Source organism: Electrona antarctica, assembly GCF_951216825.1.
Source record: "Electrona antarctica genome assembly, chromosome: 6".
Classification (NCBI taxonomy): Eukaryota; Metazoa; Chordata; class Actinopteri; order Myctophiformes; family Myctophidae; genus Electrona; species Electrona antarctica.
Window position 1 is genome coordinate 11,868,489 of NC_136811.1, and position 20,780 is coordinate 11,889,268.

Consider the following 20,780-nt stretch of genomic DNA (forward strand, 5'->3'; position numbering starts at 1 on the left):
GTTGTTCCAGGGACCATGAAGCCCAGAAGCAAATAGTTGAGTTAAAATCGTTTGTTGTGAAAGACTATATATTCAAAGGTTTGCGCACATTTTCACGATTAAAAAATAAAATCAGATCTACAAGCTTGTAGCACGGCGCTCGGTAAGGAAAAATATATATAAATATATATATTTTTTTTATTTATTTTTTTTCCGAAATTGGATGGGCACACAATGTGTTAAACGCCTTATGGCGAGCCTGCTCGTCATGAGTATACCTGTCCTACGTATCGAAACGGTTAACACCCATTTGTCAATAAAATATATAAAAAAAAAAAAATGAATAGGCTACTCTGCTTGATCATACATTGTCACACACAAAGCATCAAAAGTAGCAGCTCCACAAGCGATTCGAGCTTGTTAGATCTGCTACTTTTGAATTTGAATCCTTAAAGGGGCATTCCACCCATTTTCAACATTTTACTATGTCATTAATATACCTTAGAGCTGTTGTGGGGAAATAATAAAAAAGTCCCCCCATTCTGTGTTTCCTAGAACTAGAGGTCTGAAAAAAAATCATTAACATGGTGAAACACATCTTGATGATGTCATCAAGATGCGTTTAACCATGTTAATGATTTTTTTCATACTTACAGTTCTAGGAAACACAGAATGGGGGGACTTTTTTATTATGTCCACACAACAGCTCTAAGGTATATTAATGACATAGTAAAATGTTGAAAATGGGTGGTTTTCCCCTTTAACCCATTTTGGGCAGGAACCCCTTTTGGTGTTTTAAGCATTATGTATTTTTACTTTAGCTATTGAAAAATGGCAGATCTACAAGCTCATAGCGTAGGTCTGCTATTTTTGAAAAATCGTGAAAATGTGGCACAAACCTTTGAATATATATATTCTTTCCGAGTGAACGTTTTTAACTCAAATCTTTGCTTCTGTGAGGTCCCTGCAGGAACAACATATTTTCAGATGGGGGTCCGCAACCGTATACAGATAATTCTGGGGGTCCTTGACATGAAATATTGAGCACCACTGATACAGAAACATAGTTATTTCAGAAAACCGACGTGATTTTTTAAACTTCGACGTCGGGCCTAAATGGGTTAAAGTATAACGGAATTCAACACAATCAGTTGGGTGCCACCGATATTGTCCCTTATCATTTGACCCATTTAGGCCTGACCTCAACATTTTAAAAAAATCCTTCTAAATCCTCCAGTTTTCTGAAATAAATATTTTCACGATTTTTCAAAAATAGCAGACCTACAAGCTCGTAGCGCGCCACTCGGTGGCGCGCTATGAGCTTGTAGATCTGCTATTTTTCAATAGCTAAATTATAACAATGTTTAAAACACCAAAAGGGGTTCCCGCCCAAAATGGGTTAACTGTCCTTTTGCGCAGATCACGCAAACCTCAGCAAAAAGAAAAGGACAATATCGATGGCCTCCAACTGTAGTTTTCATGCACCGTGTTATCTGGAACAAGCTTCCAGACAACTGCAGGTCTGCTGCCAATCTTAAACCTTTCATCATGTCGTTTCCTTCTCTTTCTCTCTCCTGCACTGTAATAGTATTTGTTGTTTTTGTCTGTATCTGCCTGATTCCTTCGGTCTGAGTTTGGTCTTCTAGACTACTAGTCCCTGGACCTCCGATTGCTGCTTATCCTCCACATGCTTCTTTTGTTTTTCCATCCTGTCCCATAATGTCATTTTATAATTGTGTTTCCTTTGCTTGAGGCTTTGTGTGAAAAGACATTGATTTGCCTTGTTGTTGAAAATGTGAGGCACAAATAAACCGATTGCCTGGCCTTGCAATCATGTGCTAACGCCTGCACAGGCCAGAATACATTCATAGGCCTACATTTTTAACACAGATCTTCCCTTTTTGGGCGTCCCTGGCTAATCGTTTCAGATTGGGGTCCATATAGACTCCTTATATCAGACCACGTCACCCATAAGAACCAGTATGCGCGTGCAGGCTGGCACCACATGAACCACACCGCTCATATCTTAATGCAATGGAAAAGTGGTCACTGCGCTGGGATCCACTCGTAAATTCCGGCAGAGCATTAGTCCGACAAGTGGCTTTGTGTGTGGTGTGATTGATTGATTGCCCCACCAGAGCAGATCGTGCTCGCGCAGCTGCAGCCCATCAAGCCTAATTTGTGCTCCGTCCTGCGAAGGTGTCGCGCGCAGAGAATGGCCGCGAATAGCAGTCCCTATAGCTCACCATGGTCGCATTCCGCGCCGCTAGCGGGGTGCAGTGTATACGTAGTGCGTGGAAGGAACACGATATTCCACCCAGTTCCTTTCCCCTCCATCAGGCGCCCCGGCTGGCCAGGGGGAGGCAGTATATAGACCAGGATTACTGCATGTTTTTTGTGAGGGTATACCTACCCTAGAGCAGTGGTTCCCAAAGTGGGCTCCGGGGGACCCCCAGGGGTCCTTGGGGGAGTTCCAGAGGGTCCCCAGCTAAATGACAGTTTGGAACCAAACCATTATGGGTCTGTAACTCTGAGAGTGTACAAATGGATCCAAACATTTGGTTCCATTTGTACACTCTCAGAGTTAAATTAACATTGATTGTACAATATAAATGGGGGTCCCTGAGATAGAAATGCCATTAAACGGAAGTCTGTAGACTAATATGCATGTCAAACTGGGGGTGTTTGAAATTAAACGGGTTGAGAATCACTGCTAGAGCTGTAAAAATCACACCTGTGTGAAGTAAGTGGTGCAACTCCGTGTGGGGGTCCAAGGGTGCCGGCCCGATTCCGGCGAGCCGCCCCGCGTCTGAAACGGTTGAGAAATGACAGAGTTACCGTGTGGGGGTCCCTCTACTGTACTGTACTGTACTGTACTGTACTGTACTGTACTGTACTGTCACTGTACTGTACTGGCACACCTGAAATCACCATATATACAGTTCATATGTGCGTGTGTGTTTGTGTGTGTGTTAGGTTGCGCACAGGTGGTGAAAAACAACCATGCTGTTTTCGTGCTCAGACATACCCAGGCAGCCAGCCAGGCAGGCACCCACACACATAGTGTCACTTAAGGAAGTGGTTTGCACCACTTAAAGGTATATTCAGTGATTTTACTTAATTCAAATATCACTTATTTTTTCTTTTTTTCTGGATAATCCTCCCTACTATAGAGTGTGCTGACCATATAAGGAGTTCCTACCTGTCCCCAGTGAGCCCCTGGGGTCAAAAAACCCTAGTTTCAGTTTTGGTGGCGGGTGGCAAAGCCTTCATCCAATCAGGATGAGAGGGGCCTTCCTCCAATCATGATCGACTGGGGGCGGGCCTTGGTGCACATGCTGTTGGCCTGTTGCACTTCCCCCCACTGTAGAGCGTGCATGTGCACATTTTGTTACCGGGGCGGACCGGGTGGTTTTCCAAATCACCCAAATCACTGAATGCTCCTTTAAAAATCTTCTCTCACGGGGGTCCCTGGCATTATCTCTTCAAATGGGGCTAGTTTAGTGTCAATTTGGGGGTCCTTGACGTGAAAAAGTTAGGGAACCACTGCCCTAGAAGAGGAGGACACAGGGAGAACATGCCAACTCCACACAGAAAGGCCCTTTCGCCAACCCCACCTCGACGGGTATATGGGCGCGGAGGAGAGAACACGCCCCGGGTGCCCGCATGCACAGCGTGCCCCGGCGGGGATCGAACACGGGACCTTCTATAGCTGTGGAGGTGACAGCTGTGTCACCGTGTGCCCCTGAAAGAACCATTTCAAAGCACTCTCTTTTTTTCCTGCATGCTGGGGGCGAGGAGAAGGGGGCAGAAACAGTGAGTTGTATGACAACCTCATTGCACTGCATGTGACACATCATTCAGGTAGAATAATAGGGGGCCAGGAGGTCCCTCTTTAACGGTCACACCCGTCGCTGTCGGCCATGAAACTTCGTATCTCCAACATTCTTTGTGTTTTTTCCCGCGTCACTTTGCAGTGGTGGAAAACGTTTTACTAAAGTAAAAAAGTATCAATATTGCAATGTAGAAATACTCTGTTACATTTTAAAGTCCGGAATTCAAATGTACTTTTAGTACTTGAGGGTACACAATAATTGGCATCAAAATGTAGCCTATATATATACTTAAAGTACCAAAAGTAGAAAGCGGCTCATTATTCAGAATGTTCCATTTCACACGTTTTCAAAGCCGATCTACAAGCTCACAATGCGTCGCATCGCGATGCATTGTGAGCTTTTAGATCGGGTATTTTCAAATGGCTGAAATTTATAACGGGGCCGAAGTGGTGAATGTATATGTTTTGTAGCCTATTCATAATCAAAATCTACAAAGTAACTAAGTTTTCAAATAAATGTAGTAGTAGGAGTAGAAGTAAAAGTATTATAAATTGGAAATACTCAAGTACCTCGAAATTGTACTTAAGTACAGTAGTTAAGTAAATGTACTTAACGTTACTTTCCACCACTGGTCATTTTTGTGTGTCAAGTGTCAAGTGAAATAAGTGAAAATAGCAGATCTACAAGCTCACATTCCGCCACGAAGCGACACATTGTGAGCTTGTAGATCTGCTGTTCCTTGAAAAGTAACGGTCTTGGGCATGTAGAAGGTCACCACTTGGCAGCGACGACATGATGGTAGGGACAAACGATGTCAACACCTGTTGTGGCCACTTCCCCACTGACACACATGTCCTTTAATGCACGCACGCGCCCACACACACGCACGCACGCACACACGCACACAAGCAAGCACGCGCGTGCTGGCATCATGGCATTTAACATTCATCGGCGTGCAGACGGGGCCAGACAGGTGCTGTCATGAATCTAAACGGGTCTATCGCCCCCTTATCGCTCCTCCACGCCTGCACACATTTCTATGCGTAGTGCCGTCTAATCCGTCCATGCATACGGTGTAAGTGCATGCATACATGTATATCTGAGTGTCTCCCCGCGGTGTGTGTGTGTGAGAGAGAGTGTGTGTGTGTGTGTGTCGTGTGTGTGTGTGTGAGTGTGTGCACGTATTGCGACGGCATAAATCACTGGCGCTGCACGGGAGCATAGAGCTGCTCTCTCCATCTGTCTCTGTCTGCCGTGGTGAGCTACTGTATTTTACAACCCTGATAGGAGGGAGGGAGGGAGGACAGTGCTGCAAAGTAACTAAGTATACATTAAGTAACGACGTGCATTCAGTGCTGCAAAGTAACTGACATTCACTAAAGCAGTGGTTCCCAACGTTTTATGTCAAGGACCCCCAAATTGAGCCAGCGGAACCCCCCCCCCCCCCCCTCCCCCCGCATTTGAAAATATATGCCAAGGACCCCCATATAAGAGAATATTTTACGGCTCTTGCAGTGATTTGCAGCGTTTTTCATTTCAGGGACCCCCCCGGTTTGAACTGAATTTAGGCTACGGTCGCCCATTTCTATCTCTGCATGGGACCCCAATGCATATTGTAAAATCAAAGTCAATTTAACTCTGAGAGTTAACGGTCCATTTGGTTCCATTTTCCACCCATCTTCAGATGGTCCTCACTATTGCTGATGATAATTTGGTAAAAGAAAATGGGTCTTCTTCTTGGTCTGTGTCTCAGAATCGATGGAGAATCCAAGCTAATAGAAACTGCAGGATTTCTATTCCTGGAAAGTTAGCATGCTTATAATGAGAGCCATTGTTCTGGTTTAACTCGTATTTGAAAATCAAAAACACGCCTGATGATGTCACTGGTATAGGCGAGTTTCTGAACTGTCCACAGACCACAGCCCTATATAAGACATAGACAAAGTTGACCATTATCATCATAGATATAACTTCATAGACTTGTTTGACAGCACTATATATCATTAGTCTTGTGTTATTAATGGTTTATCTTCCACTATCTTTATCTTTAACCAGTTACACCAATCAATAATGTTGTATTACTGTTTGTCTCCAAAGTCTCTTTGCTCACAAAGCGTTGCAACGCAGTGAATGTTCAGCCCCAGAATATATAGGCTTCAAGTGGTAACCGGAATGCTCGTCTTAAAACACGCTCTCCTTTTCTTGTATTCTAGGCATATGGTAGTTTTACTGAGGTGTAGTTTAAGAATAGCCGGCTTAGGTTTTGGCACTGTTTTACTGAGGTTAAGTTTAGGAATAGGCTTAGGTTTTGGCACTGTTTTACTGAGGTTAAGTTTAGGAATAGGCTTAGGTTTTGGCACTGTCTTACTGAGGTTAAGTTTAGGAATAGGCTTAGGTTTTGCCACTGTTTTACTGAGGGTAAGGTTAGGAATAGGCTTAGGTTTTGCCACTGTCTTACTGAGGTTAAGTTTAGGAATAGGCTTAGGTTTTGGCACTGTTTTACTGAGGTTAAGGTTAGGAATAGGCTTAGGTTTTGCCACTGTCTTACTGAGGTTAAGTTTAGGAATAGGCTTAGGTTTTGCCACTGTCTTACTGAGGGTAAGGTTAGGAATAAGGTTAGGTTTAACCGTTTAGGCACAGTTTACTGAGGTTATGTTTAGGAATACAAGGCTGAGAGGCATAATAGACGCCACAGCTAATGTGTGTCTATTAATAACTACTACGTCCTTGATTAGCACTCTATGATCTACAGTACCTGCAGCTCATTAAAGCCTGTGATTCTCTCTGGATAAGAATGTGTTGACAATCACCTTCAGCCTGTGTAGGGCATGTCTCTACCCCCCCCCCCCCCCCCCCCCCCCCATGTTTCAACAGGGGTCCGGGACCCCTAGTGGGTCCTCAGAGTTAGTACAGCGGGGCCCAGTGTTGTTTTCGTCGACTAAAACTAAGGCGAAAAATGTTCGTCGACTACCTTTTTTCACAGATACTGTAGTGTAGCGACATTTTCCCCTCACTCAAAAGTTCTACATCTCCATCCTTACAGATACTTGTGTGTACATTGTCAGAATATCTCCCCGCAGCATATCCATCGGTGAGTGCTTTACTTGATATATCGTGCACAAAAGTGCACACACTGAGATGCTCATGATGTGTCCTTTCCTCAGTATGTACTGCATCTACTGTCACTGTGGCATAACTGTGAAATGCAGTCTGCTTCTAAACAGAATAGTGTACAGAAAGAGTTTGTGAGAATAGAATCGTAACTGGCAGCTACACATGAAGCATGTCTTTGACCAAGAGATGAGAGTGAAAAGTACAGTACACTCTTAAAAAAGTCCGTCGTCTGATGGGAATGTCCCTTATATATGTGATTGGATCGTTCCCAATTCCAGAAAAGCCATAGAGCGAAGCCTATGAGCAAAGGGAATGTCCCCATCTTTTGCGGACATGCGCACATTGGTGTCAAAAAAGTAGTAGAGTCCGCCATTACAAAATCTCTCCGCACTGGTTTAGAAACAACAGGACAGGGCAGGCTGCATGTGTTAACTTTGGAGTGACTGGAACCTCACGCTTCTTTTGGTAAACACGTTTGGTTGGTACGTTAATTACATTAGTTACATTTACAATACATTTATTTATTTTATTATTACATCTCTGGCAGTGTTTGTGTGTAACTTCTGGCCCCAGTTGGCACAAGTGCCCAGTTTTCCCGCGGCAAAAGTTGGGCAAATAAGTGTTTTATTAAAAAAAAAAGATAGGTTAAGATTATATTTAGATAGCATTTATTATATTTGCGGGTTTGTGTCGCGTCCGTTCTTGAATGACACCAGTGCTATAGCTCTGGGGGTGAGTGGAGGGTCCATTGTGGCCGGCTTAGCTTCTGCGCTAGCCCGCTAGCTTCCTTTCCTTCCCCCTCAAAGCTGTTCGCTACCCGGAGCTATTGTTAGCTAGCTAACAATAGCTAGCTAGCTAACAATAGCTAAATAATAATAATTTGCGCCAAGGAAGCCAAGTAGTTTCCCCACCTCAAAGACTTGGCTTACCAACAGACCTTATATAACAGTTAGCTGTTAGCTACCGGAGCTATTGTTAGCTAGCTAGTGCCCAGTTAGCTAACAATAGCTCAATAATAATAATAGCTCAATTTGCGCCAAGGAAGCCAAGTTGTTTCCCCACCTCAAAGACTTGGCTTACCAACAGACCTTATATAACCGATATCTTATATTATATTTGCGTGTGTGTGTTGTCTGTGTGTGTGCTTTAATGGCATATTAGGTTGTGCTTTAGCTTCCCTCGCTAGGCTAGGCCGCTAGCCAAGACTGCAGCATTTACCCCTCAATGCTAGCTTTTGGTTAGCTTTATGTGTGGTGTTCACAGTTGGATGGATAATGCTAGAACGTGTCCGGTGGTGGGTTAGCTCCCGCTGCTAGGCCGCTAGCCTAGACAGCCAGCCTCAATGCTATAGTTTAGATTGGTGTGTTGTGTACAGAAACGTATAGGCTACGTGCTAAATATTGAATTCGGGTTTAGTTGATTAGTGTGGTTTGTAAAACGAGTGGCTAGGTTATGGCCAGGCTGGAAAACATGTTGACTGTTAAATGATTAAATGTGGTCATAGATATTATTCAATAGCCTTGCTGTTCATGTTACAGAAGTAGACTTGGAACTGTAGTGTCTGTACAATTTAAGTGCTAATTAAATGTTTGCAGCACAATATACAGTACTAGAGTAGTTCATTTTTTATATTTTTTTCCCAAGATGCTCTTTTGAAACACTTTCAGTTATCAGTATCATTACTACTATTATTAAATATTTGGAGGGGACTTTGTAGCTATTTGGATCAAATTTAGCCTCAAAAGAGCATATTGGGGGGGGGAAATAGAAATAACTACTCGTGTTGTGTCCGCTGGCAGATGGGGCCACCTCTGATTATTTTCTGATTGTCTTATCTTTCACCTCATCAACATGTTGGCTTGTAATATTTGTGGCTTTAACTGTGTATCTTCGGCAGATTACCTGAAACACTGCAGATCACACAGGAATATGAATAATGTGTTTTTTTCATGTGGCCATAAGGATTGTGGACGCAGGTTCTCCAGTTACAATAGCTTTGCTGTTCATATGTCACGAACACATCCAGATACAAAGAGCAGACAAACATGGAACCGTAATGTGTCAGTACAGTTAAAGTGTTCATTTAATTTCTGCAGCAGTGAATATGGAGAGCTTAAAAGTCTTGTGTCTCACTTGAGTGGTCACATATCTGAGGGTCTGACTGTAACGTGTCCCTTTGATGGATGTTCCACAACGTGTAATGTAAAGTCGTCTTTTTCATCTCATATTTCGAGGCATCATAAAGGGTGGGATGTTACCAAGATAGCTCCTGTTCATTTATGTGAAGTTGCAGACCATGTATTGCCAGGAGAAGGATCAAATGTTGTACAGGCGGAAGTAATTGTTGACGATGCAGAACACGTTGACAATTTGAGTGATCAAGTGAAAGACGGCTACACAGAGAGTTTAGCTCAGTTTTTCTTAGGATTGCAGGCAAAGTATTTAGTTCCAGCCTCCACAATTACTGAGATAGCAACTGAGATGAAAACATTAAATGCTATTCATCAAGAATATACTATGGATGTGTTAGCGCGTGAGCTTGAACAGTATGACGTTCCAAGAGCGACATTCACATGTCTTGGAAAGAGTGCATACGAGCAGAGCCCTATCCACAAGGCATTGAATGAAAATGGTCCTTTAACTACACACCACAGAAGGCTGCAATATTACAAGGCCCACTATAATTATGTTCAGCCTCTTGAAGTCAGTCTTGGGTACAAAGAGGGGCAGCAGAGGCACTACCATTACATTCCTATTTTGGAAAGCCTCGGAGCAATTCTGAAACAGCAAGGTGCAGCTCAATTCAATAATCCTCATGTGGAACTGGAAGATGATATCCTCTGTGATGTTACTGATGGGTGGGCCTTTAAATCAAATGCCATGTTTTCATCAGACACAGACACTTTAAAGGTCCTCTTATTCCAGGATGCGTTTGAGGTAGCGAATCCACTTGGATCTGCCAAGACAAAGCACAAAGTATTAGCTGTCTACTATACCTTGGCCAATTTCCCTCCATGCCAGCGGTCAACTATTGATCAAATACAGTTGGCACTACTCTGCCTAGAGAAAGACCAAAAATATTTTGGAGTCAATGAGATTTTCAGTAAGCTTGTGTCAGACTTGTGTAAGCTGGAGGAAAACGGCATACCTTTTAATGGACAGATGTATAAAGGTACTGTTGCATGCATACTGGGAGATAACCTGGGCTCCCACATGATTGGTGGTTTTACAGAGAATTTCAGCTCTGCTGAATATTTCTGTAGATACTGTCTAGCGACAAGAGATGAATTTCGGTCTAACCCTCTCACAGTTTTCACTCATAGAAATCCGGCTAATTATAATGAGACAGTGCAGTTTCTGGAAAGTCACCCTGAGGTCCCAATGCATCATGGTATTAAAGGTGACAGTGTTTTCAACAAACTGTCTAACTTTCACGTATGTCAGCCAGGATTGCCACCCTGTCTTGCACATGATCTGTTTGAAGGTGTGGTTGACTTTGATTTAGCTATGTGTTTGCAATTCTTAATCAAAAAAGAAAAGTGGTTCAGTTATGGGGTCCTTAATAATAGACTCAAATCATTTACTGGTGAAAGCAAAAACAAGCTATATGCTATTAACATTACAGGAGCAAAGATTGGTGGCCAGGCAGCCCAAAACAGGTGGCTTTTGAGATTCTTGCCGATTTTACTGCATAACAGAATTAAAGATGCCGACAATGCAATATGGGGCATGGTACTTCTCCTGAGGGAGCTAGTTGAATATGTCTGTGCACCTCGCCTTTCAGAGCCACAGATTGCTTATATGAAGGGGCAGATCCAAGACTATGTTGAAATGAGGAAAGAGTTATTCCCACTAGTAAGACTTAGACCGAAGCATCACTATCTGCTTCACTATGCTGACTTGAGTTTACATTTTGGCCCACTCATACATACTTGGACCATGCGTTTTGAATCTAAGCATTCATATTTTAAAAGATGTATCAGGTCATCTAAAAACTTCAAAAATGTAACCAAGTCACTTGCTGATAGACATCAGTTGTTTCAGGCTTATCAGGCTTGTGGTAGTTTATTTAGCCCCCAGGTTCAAGTTTCAGACTCCACCAAGTTCTATCCTGAGCTGTATGATCGAAGCATAAGGACAGCAGTTGACGAATTCGGAATTAACTCGAGTAACGCAGTTGTCACAGAGAAGGTCCAGGTTAAAGGCACGTCATATGAAAATGGTATGCTTGTTGTACTGAGATATACTAAAGGACAACTACAGTTGGGACAAATAGCGAGCATTATTATTAAAAATGAAACCACTGTCCTACTTTTGCTACGGGGGAAAACGGCCAGCTGGGTTCCTGAGCTTGGAGTCTATGAAGTTGATGAAAATGTTTCTGATTTGTTCAGCTGTCAAAATCTGGAAAAAATTACAGAATATTATCCACTTTCTTCATACCAGAGAGGTGGGAGGTTGCTCATTCCTCTGAAACACATGCCAACATGGAGCCTGTAAAACAGTTGGTTAAGAAAGCCATGCCATCACTTAGTAGTGATAAGATGGATGCACTCCTGGCCAGGTTAGAGGAATTAGGAGTTGCAGCTGTGGATGACCTCATCGATGTGCAAGCCTCGGACCTTGAGAACACTCTGTCTGTCATTCAGTGCAGAAGACTCGTCCGTGCTTTCCAAACTGGTAAGTTTTTCTTCTGCACACATTAGTACACATAGGCTACAAAATTGATGTCTGTATAATCTAGTATTTTGCAAACTTTAATTTAAGAACCCCATACGGTGTCCAAATTAAACCAAATGGATTCCATTTGTACACATTCAGAGTTGTGGGTCCATTTGGTTTGGGTCCACACTGATTTACAGACCTGCATGTAAGGTCATTTGGTTCCATATTATGTAGGCCTACAGTTACAGACCTGTAAGGGTCCATTTGGTTCCATGTGTACACTCAAAGTTACAGACCTGTAAGGGTCCATTTGGTTCCATGTGTACACTCTCTGAGTGCAAATGGACCCTTACAGGTCTGTACATGTAAAGGGTCCATTTGGTTCTATTTGTACACAAATGGCAAATTCACACTTTGTTGGTTTGTGACACATTCTGTGTTATGTTTTCTTAATTTAATGCAATTCTCAATGTCCGGTCTGAGGAGCACTATTGGTCCAAATTAACCTTTTTTGCCTTTAACTCTGACCCTTAGACCTTTAACCCATTTAGACCTGAGCACGTGTCTGTGTCACCGTATAGCTTTTAACCATTATTTTAAACTTTAGGTGTTGGGAAAATAGCAGATCTACAAGCTCATAGTGCGGCCCTGAGTGCCGCGCTACGAGCTTGTAGATTTGCTATTTTGAAAAGTTGTGAAAACGTGTGTAAATCTTTGAATATATGTATTCTTTCACAGCAAACGGTTTTAACTCTTATTTGATTCTGGGGGGGTCCCTGGAACAACACATTTTCAGATGGGGGTCCACGGTCAAATACAGATAGTTCTGTGGGTCCTTAACATGAAACAGTTTTAGCACCACTGATATGTTTTTCAGAAAACTGTCAGGATTTGGAAGACATTTTGTAGAATCTGGGCTCAGGTCTTAATTGGTTAATGGCCCATTTGTGCCCCTGGTGTTCCCCAACCGGACTCTGAGAACCAGCATATTAATGGTAATATTGATGAGGTGGTTATGTTATCCATAGATTCACAAGCTTCAACACCCTTCACAAGCGGCCCAACATCTGTACCTCTGCCACAGAGAGACCTGCCAGTCCTGCCCCCAACACCACCTGAGACGACAACACCAGCAGGCTCCCCATCCTGTCAGACATATTCTGTGCCATGGCACAAAATGCCCTCCACAGTCATGGAGTCCTTCACTTCAAAGAAATGGGTACCGACGAAGAAAAGACATGACATGATTCGGTTGCTTGTGGATGATATCGTCTGTACACATCATGGACAGAGACCTAGCAGAGCACAGCTGCGGGATGTCGCCCAGCAGATGATTGATAAATATCCTCTCTCCTTCCAAGAGACAGAGCCCTTTGGAAATAAGCCGTTTGCGTCAGACGGTTGTTCAGTTCTCTTTCAACAGCTAGAAAACAGTTGAAAATATGAAGAGAGATCCAACCTCCGGGATGAGGCCAGCCGAGGGTGACACTCCAAGAAGGAAAAGGTCCAGATACTCTGATCGTTACGGATGTGTGGAGTGGCAGCCTGCTGTTGAGGGACCCGAGTGTAGAGCAGCCCTGCAGTCTAAACAAGAGGAATTGAAAAGTGCCTTCAGAACCCATGATCGCCACCAGGTAAGGCTGCAACCATCCATTATTTAATTGGTGATTATTGTGTAACTATGGATTACCTTTTGGTTAATGGAGTAATTGAGAAGTCATTTATAAAGTTCACAATGGGGAAACATGAGCTTATAGATCGGAGATATATGTGTTTGTGTGTTTATAAAACAATCTATTGGATTTCTTCTATTTTTAGGAGTCATCTGTTAGAAAATTGATGACTGAAACGTATCCCATCCAGCGTGAAGCCATAAACGATGGAACATGTGTCCTGGTAAGGGTCTGTGTATGATGATGAATATCGTATCGTGATATTCACAGATATTGTATATGTTTGCAATACCTTAATTTATACTTCTGTAGAATGATGGCTTTGTTGAACAATAACCTTAAAAAACACATGAAATAATATCATGTATCGTGATAATGCTAGAAAAAATATCGTGATATTGTATTTTTCCATATCGCCCACCCCTATGTCAAGGTCATGAAGGAAGAGTGGCCATTCTTATTTGAAGCTCCTCACCTGTTTGAACACGCATCTCAACTCCTTGGCTTTCCGGTACTCAACAAGCTGGCAGAGGAACTTTCCGGCAAAGAATCGGGCATCAACAACTTCCTCGACTCCAAAGGTAAATTACCCCCCACCCCACCCCTGTTTCCCCAATATACATTTATTGCTACTAGTGTTGAATATGTATTTTCTATTGTATGTCATCCTATTCACTAATATCTTTGCTTATGTGGTAGTCTCACGTTGCCAAACTGTAGCCTCTTGCAATTTCCAAATGCTTCCCTCATACAGTCTGGAGCCACGGAAGTTCTATCATGATTAAAATATAAAGCGGAAGTGGAGCCTCCTCCCCACTTCCGTTTCGTCTTTACAGTTTACACTTTTGAGCACCACAGATATAGAAACATGTTGTATTCTGTATAATTGGTATGAACTGTTAATAAAGTATTCAATCAATCATAGGATTGAAGCTGGGTGATGGTCCAGTGGAGCTGATCAAAGGCATTGCTAGATACTTAAAGGAAAACCCTGATCGCCTCTTCTTCCAAAATGAGGTAAGTGTTATGGATTGTAAACCCCAGGAAATTATCTCAACATAATTATCTATATCCAGTGGTGGTAGAAATACTCAACCACAGTACTTGAGTCAACGTATAGATAGTGATACTATACGTATCATAGTTGATCCACTTTGCACTGCTGGTACTCTAAGTCTAACCCATTTAGACTGAGAACAAATTGTGGGGTTGTCAAACTTGTCACATGTACATACTGCAACATAATTATATTGTAATGTGTGAATCATAGAAAATATTGAGAATCCCTGTAATATTTCTATGCTTAGTCGTTACCTCTGATTCAGACACTGTTTGTGTACATTGGAAACGTAAAATCATCAAATGCATGTGTGTATCTTCATCTTATTTTTCTCCTCAGGACTCCAACGATGTTGATCTCCCATGTACCCCATGCATCCTACTCAGAGGTTAGTAGTTATCCCAGCAAGCTTGGTATATATGCTCCATTTGTTTTTAGTTTTCCTGCTAAGACAATTTGTTGTGATGAAAAGGTATATGCAGATTAGGGGCAACATCTTTAAATTATGTACAATTGTATGTACAAGTCTGAGAAACAAAATGTTGAATAGCGTTTCAAAGTATTTTTTGCTTGTTCTTACCAAAAACTACTAATTACCAGAAATCACAGCAATTATTCTATTTTTCTTTTGTGCGTGGGTGTGTGATTTCTTAAATTAATTTCGTTTTTTGTGATAATCTGTTTAAGGTGACCAGCAATTCAATATGGCTGTGGATCAGGTCATTGTAAATGACCACATCACCTCCCCTGTTGCGGCCCTCGCCTATGCTTTCTCCCTGTTCTATGTCTGCAACATCGAGTACCCGAAGGAGATGGCGTTGACGCTGGAGTTTGTGCAAAGGTAAGCAACACATGGTTTTGTAATGTTTATAGCTGGGCTATTTGAATTCTTGTCTGTCATAATGCGTCACAACACAATGTGAGCTTGTAGATCTGCTATTTTGGCTCTGCAAGGCTTACTTGTGCAGAGTTCCAGTTGATTACAAACATAACCTGCCAAAAACATTCTAAGTCCATGTTCAACAGGTCAAGATATTTATCTACATGATGAAAATGCTAAATGGTGCTTTTATATACAGACCTGCACACAGGCGCTACGCCAGTGCGCATGCGTCGTCAAAATTAATTCTGCGCTGTCAATCAGAGCGCTGGGAAGCGCTTCTGCGTACCGCCTGCTGGGGCCGCCTAGAATGATTATTATGGCCAGAATACTAGTACAATCTGTAGCGAGAGCATTTCCCACCGACTGCCACTCAAAGTACGTCTTGCACAAGTGCACTGGCCATTTTTACAAGTTGTAAAAGGGGATGCTTTGGATGCTTTGCACTCTTCCCATTCGCCGCTGTGCTTATGTTTTTTTTCCGGGTGCTGGAGCAAGTTGCTCGTTTGCGATGCCGTCTCACACAGCCTAGGCACCGGCCACTGACTTTTTACGGGTACAGGTTTTAGTTCCGACAGTGGGAAGAGTGCAAAGCATTGCGGACTGGCACTGCTGCTGCAGCCTGCACAACATGAAGCGTATCAACATGACAACACTGTGTCCCGACATACTGTCCCTTATTATCGTAAAGTCTGGGAAGTGTACACTGTTTGTTTTTGCACCGAGGAGCCATGTGTGTCTAACTGTCTGAGTCTGACTGTACGTTGCCTCGGTAAAAACAAAAGGGAAGCCTGATGTATGCTTCGCCGTGTATGTTAAACAAATAGCTGATCTGCAAGCTCACAACGTGTCTCCTCCGCAAGACCGCAACACGTTGTGAGCTAGTAGATCGGCTATTTAAATATATATATATATTTTTTTTTTAAGTACCTAAATATTGCTTTGATGCTCATATTATCCTTAGGAAGTATTAAGTTGTTTTTATTAGAATATGCATTTAGGGCTGGACCACACATGGACCTAGCTGCAATTTGCAACTCTAGATTCTTTTTAATAATGGTATGAATCTAGAGTTGCAATACCCTCCATTGACTCCCCAGTCCCCACCTATCCAATAAATATAGTTTTTCTATAAGTTATTATATTCATGCATCCCTCTATTATCCATCCGGCGAGACGGGTCGCCGCATTTTGGAGAGCCAAGTAACTTCTCCAGGTGCTCCTCTGAGTACTAGACCAAAAAAGTTGTGTGCAGCCCTGTTTATATAGAGCTTTTATCCAACTCGCTTTACATTACATCCACACACACATTCATACACCATTACATTCACCCATGATGGCCGAGGAAACCATGCAAGGCACCATCCTGCTCATTGAGAGCAATTAGGGGTTCATCAGAGTCTTACTCAAGGACACTTTGACACTAACTCTGGGGGAGCCCACAGGATCGAACTGGGAACCTCGCCGTTCCCATCCAGCTGCTCTACTGGCCACTCTACCCCTGAGCCAATATCCCAAATTAAACAAATAAAGTTGCCCTTCATTACCAGTACAATTTTTACATCATTCAAGCTAAGGGCTGCAAATCCCAACCAAAGATCTATCCTATGTTGCCACCTCGTGGTCACTATTTGACATGCATACTTGTCAAAGCCCAAATTGGTCATAGTCCAGTACAATGTCTATTTCTTCCAGTTCCTTGCATATTGCTCTGCCCTTAGCCTAAGAGAGGTCAAGTTTTCCATATTGTATCTCATTGTCTACTTGGCACATTTTGTGCCAAGGACCACCATCAACTAACTAAAGTATCTCAACTGTGTCTGTTACTCTTTACTTCAGTTTCATCTATTTTATGTGTAGCTAAGATTTCTTCTGTTTCCTTAGAGTTTTCTTCGGAATCAATCCAGACAGAGGGTCCAAGGCAGAACAGCAGGGGAAAAAACGGCACATTCCGGCAAGACTGTCAAAGTTTGTGTCTCAACTGAAGGATTTCCAATGGAGCATTTGAGGTTTTTGGACTGTACACACACACACACACACACACACCACATTACCTCACCTACTGTCTGACAAAGGACAGTTAGTCTGATGGAGCAATGTTTTGTGATTCAAGACTGTCAAAGTTTGTGACTCAATGAAGGACTTCGTATGGAACATGTGAGGTTTTTGGACTGCGTGTACCCACACGCACAACCACACACACACACACACACACACACTACCTCTTGTATGTCAGACTGCCAGTCTGTAACAATGTTTTTCTCAAGGTGAGAATGCAACAGCATTGCTGTTTATTTAGTTTTGAAATGGAAATGTGTATGGCACTAAGGGGGCATAGGGGTGAAGTACCTGCCCCCCCAAACAGAACTTAACTATTATCTATCTCAGAATGTTAGTCTGATGTTTGAGTATTCTAAAGGTGAGAAATGCCTATTTTGGTGCACTAAGCTGTGTAGTTGATTGCTGTATTGATATGTTTTATTGTGTTTTGAAATCATTGGAGGGTGATATTTGTCACTGCATGTTCTCCTGCATCGCCCATCAGTGGGGAATGAGTGGGGAGGTGTAGGACACTTTCTACATCGTCCTGGAGGGGACTCCTCATTCCCCACTGAACGGGTGAGTCAGTAGTTTGAAAGCTGTGACAAAGGACATGTATTTTATTGTGTTTTGAAAAATTTGGGGAGGGTGATATTTGTCACTGCATCTTCTCCTACAGGCTGGGGCAACGCCCGTCTGTGGGGAATGATGAGTGGGAGGTGTAGGACACTTTCTACATCCTCCTGGAGTGGACTCCTCATTCCCCACTGACGGGTGAGTCAGTAGTTTGAAGGCAGTGGCAAACGATCCCTGTACAAGTTTTAAGAGAAATGTGTTACATTTCAGAAAGCTCTTAAAAAAATGTATGGCACTTAGGTGGCGCAGGGGTTAAGTACCTGTCCAAATGTAGTTCAAATCCCCCATGTTCAGGGGAGGGAAGTTGGGTGGGGAGGGTGATATTTGTCACTGCATCTTCTCCTACAGGCTGGGGCAACGCCCGTCGGTGGGGAATGAGGAGTGGGAGGTGTAGGACACTTTCTACATCCTCCTGGAGGGGACTCCTCATTCCCCACTGGCGGGTGAGTCAGTAGTTTGAAGGCAGTGGCAAACGATCCCTGTACAAGTTTTAAGAGAAATGTGTTACAGTTGAATGTATATTTTTATTATATGGAAATGTCTATAAAAGTAAACACATTACCCGCCCAGGACCTCACGCCAAAGGGTATTTTATAGTGTTTATGATCGTGATGCCAACAGTCACAAGTGTAGGCTTTTCAAAACGTAAAACTGCGTATATCTTTTCTACGTCCGAGCATAGACATGGTAACGCCCTGCCTGCCGGATAGTCTGCTGCGTGAGGTTACTCCGTGGTGGGAAATAAATAATACGATATATAATACAAGAGAATGGCAGCTTGGCACGCGTGACAGTAACTTTTATTTTTGCAGAAGAGGCAAACTAATATTGTTTATGCCGTTGGCCTGTTTATTTGTATACATCTGTAAACTCTAAACATTATTGTACTGTAAAAAGGTCTCTTTTACCTTTTTTTTTTTTTTTAGTATTAGAACACAGCCAAATCAAATGATAGTACATAGGCCTACGTGTTCAATTATTCAATCAAAGTAAACGGCACAAACTATTAGTTTGCCTCTTCTACAAAAATTAAAGTTACAAGTTACTGTCGCGTGTTGCCATTCTCTTTTACTTGTATTATTTCCCACCACGGAGTACCCTTGCATCTGAGGACATTCAAGACAGGCGTTACCATGTCTATGCTCGGACGTAGAATAGATATACGCCGTAAAACAGGGGAAATCCTTTCCTGTATGAGGTGAATTCATTAATCCTGGCGGTTAATGTGTTGTCTGGGTGCTTTGGGCATGTTTAAAAAAAGAAAAAGAAATGTTTAATTGCACTTTAATGTTAAAGAAAAAATGTTTAATTGCACTGTTCACACTGAAGAAAAGAAATACAAATAAACATGTTATATTTGTATATTTGTGGTTTAATCAGATTGATGTCCGTAAATTGTACAAAGAATATCCTATGTAAATGTACATCATTTTCTATTTTCGGATTAACGTAAGTGTCCGTAAAAGGACAGAATTGTCCGTTAAAAAGACCAGACTAAGTTCCATAACAGTACAGATTTGTCCGTAAAAAGACCAGACTAAGTTCCATAACAGTACAGAATTGTCTGTAAAAAGACCAGACTAAGTTCCATAACAGTACAGATTTGTCCGTAAAAAGACCAGACTAAGTTCCATAACAGTACAGAATTGTCTGTAAAAAGACCAGACTAAGTTCCATAACAGTACAGATTTGTCCGTAAAAAGACCAGACTAAGTTCCATAACAGTACAGAATTGTCTGTAAAAAGACCAGACTAAGTTCCATAACAGTACAGATTTGTCCGTAAAAAGACCAGACTAAGTTCCATAAAAGTACAGAATTGTCTGTAAAAAGACCAGACTAAGTTCCATAACAGTACAGATTTGTCCGTAAAAAGACCAGACTAAGTTCCATAACAGTACAGAATTGTCCGTAAAAAGACCAGACTAAGTTCCATAACAGTACAGAATTGTCCGTAAAAAGACCAGACTAAGTTCCATAACAGTACAGAATTGTCCGTAAAAAGACCAGACTAAGTTCCATAACAGTACAGAATTGTCCGTAAAAAGACCAGACTAAGTTCCATAACAGTACAGAATTGTCCGTAAAAAGACCAGACTAAGTTCCATAACAGTACAGAATTGTCCGTAAAAAGACCAGACTAAGTTCCATAACAGTACAGACTTGTCCGTAAAAAGACCAGACTAAGTATTGTAAAAGTACAGAATTTTCCTCAAATGTCCGTAAAAGGAACTGACTAAATACTGTAAAAAGACAGAATCTTCCGTTTTAGGATGACGGAAGTGTCCGTGAAAGGAACAGACTTAGTCCTGTGAAAGTACGAAATGATCCGTTATAGGGTTGACGGAAGTGTCCGTAGACTAACGGTACAATGCATTGGCAGCAAATTACCGGAACATTTCGCCGTTTTTTAACGGATAATTTTTTTACAGTGTATACACTACAGTACTGCGCGTGCACGCACGCACGCACGCACGCACGCACGCACGCTCGCACGCACGCACGCACGTTTGTATTACCATAGTTGTCGTGAGGACAACATCAACATTTCAGCTTTTTTCGGCACTCCCCACACTATAACTGTCAGGCATAACTCCTATCCCAAACCTAACCTCTAAAATGTCGAATGCTCATCCCGAATCTTTTAACTAAGCCTATAACTCTAAGAAAGAAGATCTATAAAAACCATAAAGCAGCCGTTTCTCTAGTCAGGAGCATATGGGCCTCACAATTGTTTTCCAGTGGTGTAAAGTACATTTAGTAAACTTAGTTTGTTTGAGTATTTCCAATTTCCAATACTTTTACTTCTACTCCGCTATCTTGGAGGCAAATATTGGACTTTTACTTCACTACATTTATTTGAAAACTTAGTTAAAGATTCGTTTTTTGGCTTTTGTG